At 27.3% G+C, this 10,961-nt stretch overlaps 1 protein-coding gene across 1 annotated transcript in view; it reads right to left on the reverse strand.

Moving 5' to 3' along the window:
* The window catches only part of LOC129968755 (suppressor of cytokine signaling 2-like), a 71,594-nt gene extending 62,595 nt beyond the window's left edge, over positions 1-8,999 (reverse strand). The window contains exon 1 of the mRNA XM_056082978.1: positions 8,877-8,999. The gene's annotated coding sequence lies outside the window, so the exon portion shown is untranslated. The remainder of the gene's footprint in view (positions 1-8,876) is intronic.
* Between the last annotated feature and the right edge of the window lie 1,962 nt (positions 9,000-10,961).

The following is a 10,961-nucleotide window of genomic DNA, read 5'->3' on the forward strand; positions in this document are numbered from 1 at the left end:
AAAAAATTGTATTAATTGAAATTCAATCATTTACACTTTAATTTAAAGTTCAAATTTTACTGGAGCTAACAGAAAATTAGAGATAAACATAACACTATGAACAGAACGGTGTAAAATTTCAATAATGAGTATGAGTTATATAGTTCTAAAATTTAAAGCTTAAAAACATTTTGCTGATGAAGCTATTCAGAGACGAAATTATTTAAAATATTAACTGAAAATCTTAGCGAGTATTATTCTTGACGAACCAGCTGATCGCCAAAGGCGGATGGAATTTTAATAAATTTCTTAGCTTAGCATCATCAATTTTCCAAGCTTTACAAAAACTGAAGGATACCGGATTTTTCTTCTTTTTTTTTATGAACCAGTAATGAATATTTCTGATTTTTTTTAAAAAGCCACATCTGATGGCAAAATATTATTTGATGGTCATACTGGATGTGAAATAAAGAAATATTCGTTATCATTTCTCAGAAAAAAATTAGTGTTGCGTTGTTTTTGTAAAGTTTGGAAACTTGAAACAGGTGGCATGGCTTGTTAAATGACAATTATTTGTGCTTTAGATGGAATTTCAACCTTCTCTTAATAAGAAATTAATATGTCAGTATGCCAGCCATATTCACTGTGAATGATATTTTTCCATACGATTTTCGGTTTCGAATTCATTTAAGCACACAAATTAAGCACACAAATGAATTCGAAACCGAAGTGCTTAAATGAATTCGAGTGCTTAAATGGATTCGGTTAACGTTTCTTGAACATAGCTTCAGAGTCAAGAGCTTTTTCATATTAATCTACTAATAATAAAGACGAAAGTGTGAGTATATCTATGTGTGTGTGTGTGTGTGTTGACTCGCCAAGAACAGATCGTTTGACTTTGAGTTACTAAATTTGGCACGACTGTACTTTGGAGAGTGAAAATGACTACATCGGAGCAAATATTTTGAAAAGATTGTTTTTTTTTAAAGAAAAGGCAGAAGTAGATTTTTTACCATCCAAGTTATTGTTTTCAAATTCCTTTCAATCCTTTGATAAAAACATTGAAATATCGCATATTGAAGCAACCTTAGATAATGACTTTATTGCTATCGCTCAATTCAGGATTTATTGCAAAATAAATAATAGTAACTGTTACAAAAAAAATAAAATACAAACAGGTTCATTACAAAATTTATATTATTGAAAAACTTTGAATTTTTAAACAATTACCAAAAGATTATATTAGTAAGCTGATTTTCATTAGAAAGGTCTGTGTGCACAAAGTATGGGACGTGGGTAAGATTATTCAAATAGCACGGCTTTAATGGCTATGGCGATTTGAGACATACTGTTTTGCTAGTGGAATCATGAAGTTATTATGTCTAAGAAATTTAACTGAAATTACAGTGGTGGCCAAAATTGTGGACACTTTTGAAAATTTTAATGTTTTCTAACTTTGTATGCTTATAGAAAAGGTAACACTTCACAAAAATGCAAACTCTTACATATCATTTTAAAGAGAATTCAATGCTGATATCAATACAAAAAGCAGAATTCAAATATTTGCAATGAAAAAAAATTTAGAGGCAATAATTATCGAGATACCTTAGATGCTGATGACTGCAGCGAGTTATCAGTACTTAGTAGGGTAGCCTTTATTTTTTATAACAGTTTTGCTTTGATGTTTCATTGAGCTGACGACAGTTTTAAGCTCTTCCTTCGTTATTGCATGATGCCAGAAAACAATTATAGCCGCAATTAATTCTCTTTTATTTGATGAACGCTTCATATGTATAAGAGTTTTCAAAAGGTGCTATAAGTTCTCGATAATTTTGTTTCCTGATCATGATAACAATTCAATGCTCTTTGTACTAAACCACTCTTTCGATATTTTTGCTGTGTGGCAAGGAGCTGAATCGTACTTTTGTTCTAGAAAAGTGTCAATGTATTTCCTTGCATTTAATGATCAATTGATAATATGAAAGAGACCAGTACCTTCTTCTGACATGTATGACCAAATCATAACACTAGCCGAGTTCTTCATAGTTGCCAGAATGCAGTCAGGATGTAGCTCTTCGCCTATTCTTTGTCTTACATATTTTGGCCATCACTACCGAATATTTGCTTCATTCAATATATAACAATGACATTCTTTTATCCTGAAGACATTGTCTTTTTGTTCTTCTGTCATCAGAAGATGCTGTGCATTTTTTTCAGCCATTTTCTGCTTTGTTTTTTATTGAATTTGTCTCCTGATAACATAAACAAAACTTTCGAACTCCAGATGTAATCACTGAACCACCCACTTGCCTTGCAATTTCAGCATAGAAAGACCCCATTTATGTAACGCAATAATCTTAGCTCTCTTTCTAGGTGTCAAAATATATTTCTTTATTTGATGCCATTGCTTCTTGACTAAATAGTAGAAATATTTACAAAAATTCCAACTATATATTAAAAAGTTTAATAAAATTTCTAAATTGCAATTTGATTACATAAAAAACAGTTTTCCTTCTACAGAAAAAAGCACAATAATGACTTGTTCCAAATTTAAACGCGATGTCAGCTTCTGCTATCAATTATTATCATTTGATTGGTTCTAAGACCAAGAACAGTGATTTATCAGGAAAGTTAGAAATTACAATCCACTTCATCACTATTTGCTATTCAGATTAAAGTGAGAATAACTATTTTTGTATTGCAAATATTTGAATTTTGATTTTTATATTAAAATCAGCATTTAATTCTCTTTAAATTGACATGTAAGAGTTTGTATTTTGTGAAATGTAACATTTTCTATAAGCATACAAACAGAACGATTTTCAAAAGTGTCCACAATTTTGGCCACGACTGTAAAATTCCGATGTTTTTTCGTATTAAAGTAAATACTGAATTGACATTAAATATAGTATTTATAAACTGAAAAGTTTATAAAAATTATTTTGAAATTTGAAAAAGTTAAATTCTGATCTGATCGGGGATTCAGTAAAATTCCGATCTAAATTCAAAATCCACCAAGTCTTCGAAAACTATGTCCAGATAGATTCGAAAACAAAAGTAATTATTTAAAAAAAGTTTACTAAAATGTGACTTTAACAAAGCCAAATTAAATCGCAAATTATTATTATGACTCAGTTTCAGTTTTATAATTTTTATTTTAATTTCGATATACCAAGATCAATGAAATATGATATTAATTGAAATTTTTTAGAGAAAAAAAGTGAAACAAAATTTGATTTTCTCTTTGTCGTGAAAAGCTAGTTATTTTTAGCTTCAATAAAAATAATTATTCCCTCCGAAACGTATTTTTACTTTTAATAAGAGAAAAATAACTAAGACTCTAAGCTCCAAATTTAAGGGAGAATAAGTCGACTCTATTTATTATTAGGAATTCTAAATATGATTATCTGAAGTTAGTTTAAAATAATAAAGGTTCGCAAAATATAAAAAATGAAAAGATAATTTTTAAAAAATGAAATCTATGATCGCAAATTTAGAGTTATGTGAGAACATTATTATTTTTAAGTCATTGTTTTAATTAATTTGTCATTAACCAGTTTAAGCCGGTTTGAAACGATGACGAGACTTCTCTATCGGTTTCTATCCCACCCGTCTCTCTCTCTCTCTCTCTCTCTCTCTCTCTCTCTCTCTCTATATATATATATATATATATATATATATATATATATATATATATATATATACAAATGATAATTTTTTTAAACTTCCATTTTCAATTTTTCTAGCTGGCAAACAAAGTTTTGGAGCTCGACCGATTTTAAAATAGCAAAAAAAAAAAAAAAAAACCACACACTTTTTTTTAAAAATATCGACGCATGCGTACTCACATAGTCTCGTTTTTGTTTCAATCCGGTTTAAACTAGTTAATGACTTAAATTAATTAAAACAATTCGTAAGTATTCAGAGAATGAATAATTTGGAAATCAAGTTGTAACTTTAATTGGCGATAAATTGCCAAATGTGACAACCTTCTGCAGTATTTTCTAATAACCCTAAAAGCAATAAATCTTAAATTTTATAAGGGGTGTAGTGAATAAGACTCTTAACGGCGAGTATGCGAGTAAGTTTCGAGGAGACAGTTCTCGTTGGTTTCATTTATTCCGTTTATCGTTAAAAAAAATGTATCCAGAAAAAAAACTAAGTTCGTATTCAGCTGCATGTAGCACAACTTTTCTGTTATTACGTATCTTACTATTTATTATGTATCTTATATATTTACTATATATCATATATAATTAAAACTTCGTATTTCTCAGAGCTAAAGAGAAATTATACAACAAAATAATAATTTAGGCACTATCTGATTTAAAAAAAATATTATAAAGAAAAGCAGTAAAGTTTAGGTTTTTAAAAACAAATTGGTATTCTGTAGACTGACTGATATTTTAAAGTCGATATATCATACCGTCTTATGAAAACATAACGTCCATTCTAATGGTTCCATTTCATATAATAGCAGTCTTGAAACGCAATAAGTCCTTTTAACATTAGTAACCTCAATTAGCTGTTCTTCAAGCTCAAGGAACTTTATAAAACATAATATCGATAATATCCAAATGAATTCGATAATATCCAATAAAAATTTCGCCGAATCTCGCGATTGTAGTTATTTAAAACGTAGTAATCCCTTCTAAAAAAGCTTTTTATGACCAGTTTCACAAACGGCTATCAGACGACCATTAACTGATAGTTTTATATTTCGTACGCATATGTCTCGTATGAAAAGTCATACAATCCATGCTGGTGCGGAAATTTAAAAAGGAGGCTCCAGCTCAAATGTCACTCTCGTCCTCTGACCGCCGTTCAAAATTACCCTAATATTACAGTATTGGGAAGCAACATTACAAATTCATAACTATATAGCAGAAAAAAAAATTTTGGATTTAATATTTTAGATATTTCCAAATCCGAATACACATTTTTGGAATAACTTCTTCTTGTGAAATTAATTCATAAAGACGCTCGAAATTTGATTGTCATCATTGCCACAAAACTGCAGATCTGTATAAAAATTCAGAAAACCGACAAAGGCAAGCATTTCTGTACGCCTGTGAGTAAAGTAAGCCAAACGGAATAAACTAGATAGCTGATAATTGGCAAGTAGTTTTATCACTAGAATTATATATCTGTGCAAATTCCGGCTGTATAGGCTTTTTTATTTGTATTTATATAAATGTAACAAGTTAGGTGGAGTTGTTTCGGAAATGTTTAACACTGAAATGATGACGACGAATGAAACTTTGAATCAAAGCCAATAAAAGATAGATTTGCTATTTAGATTTGTGCATTATTGTTTTTATCAAGAGGTATTGTAATTGGATTTTTTTTCTTTTTTATAGCTATATATATATATATATATATATATATATTAATACTCGAGAAAGTGGAAAATGTTCCTTCCGATATTTCTATAAAATTCAATTCATTTAAAAGTATTTGTCATTAATTGATTCAATTATTTATTTAAATGAATTAATTTAGCTATCAACTAAATTTTGCTCGCCGCACTTGTAAATTTGTTTGACAAAGTGATACGGTATTATTAATTATAATTATTTTCCGATCTGCGAAAATAATTATTATACTTCTGAGAAAGTATTCGTTAGAAAAATATACATCTTTAGCAGAATTCATATTTTTTTTTTCAAGTAGCAAATCATTTTAGAAGAGCAAACGATTTAAATGTTTCTTTAGTTAAATAAATCTGAATAATTCATATTTATTTAAGAATTCCCAGAACTGAAGATATGTTATATTAAATATTAATATATTCATTAAAAAATCTTACTGGACCGAATTGATGATTCAAATTAATAAAATATACATGTGTAAACTTTTAATTGAAGAATACTTTAAGTGATATATAGCGTATTTTTAAATAAGCGAGATTCACAGAATAATTGTTTTCTGGATATGATACTGATTTAATGTAATTTTCATGCAAAATACGCAAAGGATAAATAATATGATTTGTTCCAAATTATACTATTTCGTATAAAATAAAATAATGAAACTTAAATGAAGCATTTACTTTCAATAAAAATAAATAAAGAGAATTAAAAGCAGGAAGTGGTAAACAATCATTTCTGCATTTATATATCATAATTAATCGGTAGCTTCTAATATTATTAGAATGTGAAATTTGGAAAATGTTCTCTAGGTTTTTGAATCCTTAGCTTTTAAAAATAAGTATATTATTTATAGAGACTAAATGTAAAACAGATAAGGTCTGTAACTATCTACGATTATATATTTATTCAAGATACATTTCTTGCTGTATTTTCTGGATAAGGTAATTTCTTGTTGTCAAGTGATTTACCATGACAGTGTATTCAAATCTGCGCCAATTAAAATATCCTTAACAATTCAGAATTTGTTCCTTATTACTTATTTTTATGCTTTTAAATAGCTTATACATCAATCTGTCTATGTTTTTCTTTCCTTTTTTCCCCAATTGCCCGACTTGTTTGCAAGTCCACACCACTGACAAAAAAATCTTTAGATTGGATCGAAAATCTTTAGATCGAAAAATGTACGCATTTTTACTTTCTTGTATGTGTAGTATAGAGAAAGTATTGTAATCATAGAAAAATTCGAACTCGAGATTTTGACGAATCTCCACATTTTAGAACTTCTGAACACGAAAAACACATTTTTGGAAAACTTCTATCTGCCTTTGACAAAGATACATCAAAAACGCTTTCAGCTAGATGGATGAAATTTGGCCTACGATCTTTACCCCAAATTTACAGATTTCTATCAAAAACTTTTAGCAAAATCCTCTCAGAGGAAGTCTGTCTGACCGGTTGTTCGAATGTAAGTCAATACAATTCAAAACAAAGATAGCTACATAGATAAAATGCGGTACACAGATTAAACATCTATAGTGAAGACACTTATCAAATTTTGAGCCAAATCCAGTGAGGGGTTTGACCATCTCTCGGCTTGTATCTTCAGAAATATTAAGACATGATAATTCAAACACGCAATGATCGAAATATATTAAATTTGGTACAATATTTTGTGACTACAGTTAGAGCTTTTTGACAATTTTCTATTTCATTCGATTGGGGAAAAAGCAGATTCGATTTTCGGACGCTATTAACCAGATGCCAGGAATTAATCGCTAAAACACTCACCAAGAATGACAATAGATTAAATAAAAATTCTAAATTCACACCAAAAACAAATATTTCGTAGCTATTGCACGCCAAAGCCATGCAAAGCGTTCTTCGGCAAACACCTTCATTAGAGAATATGCGAGAAAGTTTCGGGGAGACCATTACCGCTAGTTTCCATCATTTTGCTTTGAAACATTTTTTTTTTTTAAATTTATAAATAAAACTTTTTGAAACCAGATACTGAAAACAGTTTTCTCGAAGATGCTCCACGGTTAAATTTTTTGGTTGTTTCTATTTCTCGTAATATTAATTGCTTAGTTTTTCTTTATTTATAGATTAAAGTAAAATCAATGAAAAAGGAATTTTGGAAATTAGATGGCCCCTAAGCCAGCAATATCTAATGGACTCTGAGATTTAATCCCAATTTTCCATTATTCCTCCTATCACGTTATTTTTTTTATTATTTCGTGACTTTTAAATTCATTTCTTAAATAATAGTCTGGGCAATTTCAGTGTTTTTTTCTAGCATTTAATATTTAACTGAAGGAAATAGGAACGCGCATCTAAATAAAGATAACGAATAAAATGCTTATATCATTTTTCTTGAACGTGAAGGGCAACTCACACACACAAAAAATGAATTTATAAATAAATTTAATATTCAAAAACGTAAATTAGAATTTCATTCAATGTGAGTGAAAACAATTAGATTAAAGATTTTTTTTTAATTTGGAAAAATCTTTCTTTAAAGATATTTTAAATTTTTATTAAAAAAAATTATTTTATTGCCAAGAACACAATAAAAGATAATTTGTTATTTTGCACAGGAACCAAAATTATAAATAAATATATACATAGATACTTATGTGTATATTTAATAAGATAGATAGATAAATATACACATAAATATGCATTTGTTGTATATTGATATGTATAGCTTTGGATTCAAAAAGTGTGAAAATAAATGTATAAAAAACAATACATTAAACATATGCATACTTTATAAAAGTCAAATTTCATTTTATAGATAGTTAAAAATAGATTATCATAAAATATTTATTGCACAAAATGCTAACGAATGTATAAAAAAAATCACTTCACAGTCTTTTTTCCAAAATTTGCATTTAAAATTTAGAAATACAAGACTTAAACGGTGATTCTAAATTTATACAGCTGTAATAGGCTTAGTTGAACAAGTTTTCAATTATATTAAAAGTATTCAGTTACTAATACTACTTAAGATTCTTTAAGAAACAAAGCCGATATTTAATCGGCTTTTAACTTACCACTTTATTAATTACCCCCAAAATTAATAAAGACGTAAGAGTTTCTGTAATATAAAGGATTTATAAAAGATAAGATCTAACTTTCGCAAAAAAGAATAAATTCATTTACTGGAAAACTTTGTTTATAAATTGATCGCAATGAATAAGTGAGCAGTGATTATTTGAATATGTTATAAACAATAAATATTTAATCAAATTTCGCAATTGAAATGCGTATGTTTTGTGCAATTGTCGTCTGCTCTCATTCTTGTAAATTAATTTCCTATTAATAATGCAAAATGCTTTGTGCAGTTATCGTCTGCTCTCTTTCTTGCAAATAATCTTCGGATAATTATGCTCATTTTGTTTTTAGGGAAAAAAATAAAGCATTAAAATAATTTTTAGAAATATTATTTAATTAGAAATTATGACACAAATGGTTTTATGTTTCATAAAAATAAAATTACTTAGAGATAAAAAGAACACTCACCCATTTAAAACAGCTGTTATATTCTTTCTTTAATAAATTATTATTTTGTTGTCATTATCCTTTCAGGAAGAAATTATCTTTTTGAAATTAGATCTGGAGTTCCAAATACTTCTAGAAAAAAGTCCGTTCAGATTTTCTGAGGAATATTCTTTTTTCTTTTCTTTTTTTCCCTATAAAAATCAAACAAAATTTTTAATAGACATTATTACATAATATTTTATTTCTGTGATTTTTAAATTATAATCATAGATAGTTAAATAAAAAAATTAAAGAAATTTTTTTATTGATTAATTTTTATATAACAAGCATATTTTATCAATACGGAAAAACACAGCACAAAAATTGTTAAAACTGTTACTGCATCCATGTTATGAATGAGCTGCATGAATTACTCTTCTTTTATCGAAAAAAAATAATAATAAGATATAATTTACGAATCTTTTCCTGAACTACAACCTTATAATGACATACTTGATCTTACAGTAGATATCTTTAAATTAGAGTCGGAAATTCAACATTTTTACAATTTTTCACAGAACAGCAATTTGACGTAGAAAAAAATGATTCAAATAATAACAAAAATGTAAAAAAAAAAGAAAAAAAAAAAAAAGAAGTTTATTCTCTTATTATTTTTAAATTGATTCGAAGAATTCTTTCCAAAGTTTTGTGGTTAATTCCATAATCACCGACTTGAAATAATTGATTAGAAGTGCGATCAAGTCCAAGATTTCGTTGAAAAGAATCTCCATTCTGAAGAGAGAAAGAGGAAAAAATATTATTTTCTAGGAAAAAGTTCCCGGAGTTATTTAAAAATTTAAATAAACATGACTGAGCGAGCAAATGTTTATCAAGTTTTCTGTCGAGAGACGAAAAATGATTTATTTTTTGTTCTTTAGCTATTTTGGGATTCGTTTGGACAATATTTGAAAAACGATATAGCCGCAGACGATTTCTTTTGTCAATTTTCCTTGTGATTTCAAAAAATATGAAGTTCGAAAAAGTTTTTAACTCTTAAAAAAAAAAAGGGGGGGGGGAGACTGAATTTTTTGATGGAAGCTTTTAATATGATATGATGAATAGGAAATATTTCCAGGAAACTTGATAAAAGTCTTCATTGACATTTTTTTGAAAGCAATACTTTCACTTTTTGCATAGAAACAAAATCGTATCACCATCTTTTGTGTGTATACTTTTGATTTTCTGAATGTAAGCTAATATATGAGTAATTATTTGAAAAAAATTTCTATTTGATTTGAGTATCAAAAAAAATTAAATATAATCTAAAATTATTTTTTTAATATGCATATCAGGGTAATATGTATATTTATATTATATGCAAATAATATAACATTAAAATTTTTTTATGTTACTTGCTAAAAGGAATGTGAACATAAGCAATTAAAAGAAATTCTTTCAATGCATATAAAATTAGGTAATTAATTATATTTTAATATATATTTAATAATGATTTTAATTCAATGTAAACATCATTATACTTCTAATCGATGTAAAGATCAAAATTACAAACTACTGATTTGTTTCCCTTGTATACAAATCTTTAGTTCCCCCCCCCCCCGACTATAATGAAATTTGATACACAAAACAAAGAAAAATCATAATCAATCTTCAAAAAACCCAAAAGTTTATTAAAATATATTAATTTACAATTACTTAAGTTTTCAGTGTTTTTCAGCTATATCTTCGAAAATCCTTTCTCACAAAAGAGATTTTTACACTGCTTTAAAAACTCAATCACCCACCCCTTTTTTTTAAATTAAAAAAAAAAAAAATCATTTCTGCGAAAACGTTTCTCTAATTTAATTTCATATACGATCTGTAACAATCTTTCTCATTGTTATGTTGAAATTGAAATTTGTTTTATTGCTCTTTCAAATTATTAAATCGTCTGCTTTTACCAATACTGAAATCAAAATTAAAAAAAAATGCTTTAGATATTAATTCTGAAATAAGTTTTACATTTCCAGTTCCATTTCGCAGTGTGTACACTTTTGAATTTACATATGCAATCATTTGTAGATTGATTCAATTAAATTCATATTTTCTCTATTTTATCATGTAATAAGA

Source organism: Argiope bruennichi, chromosome 5 (assembly GCF_947563725.1).
Source record: "Argiope bruennichi chromosome 5, qqArgBrue1.1, whole genome shotgun sequence".
Lineage (NCBI taxonomy): Eukaryota > Metazoa > Arthropoda > Arachnida > Araneae > Araneidae > Argiope > Argiope bruennichi.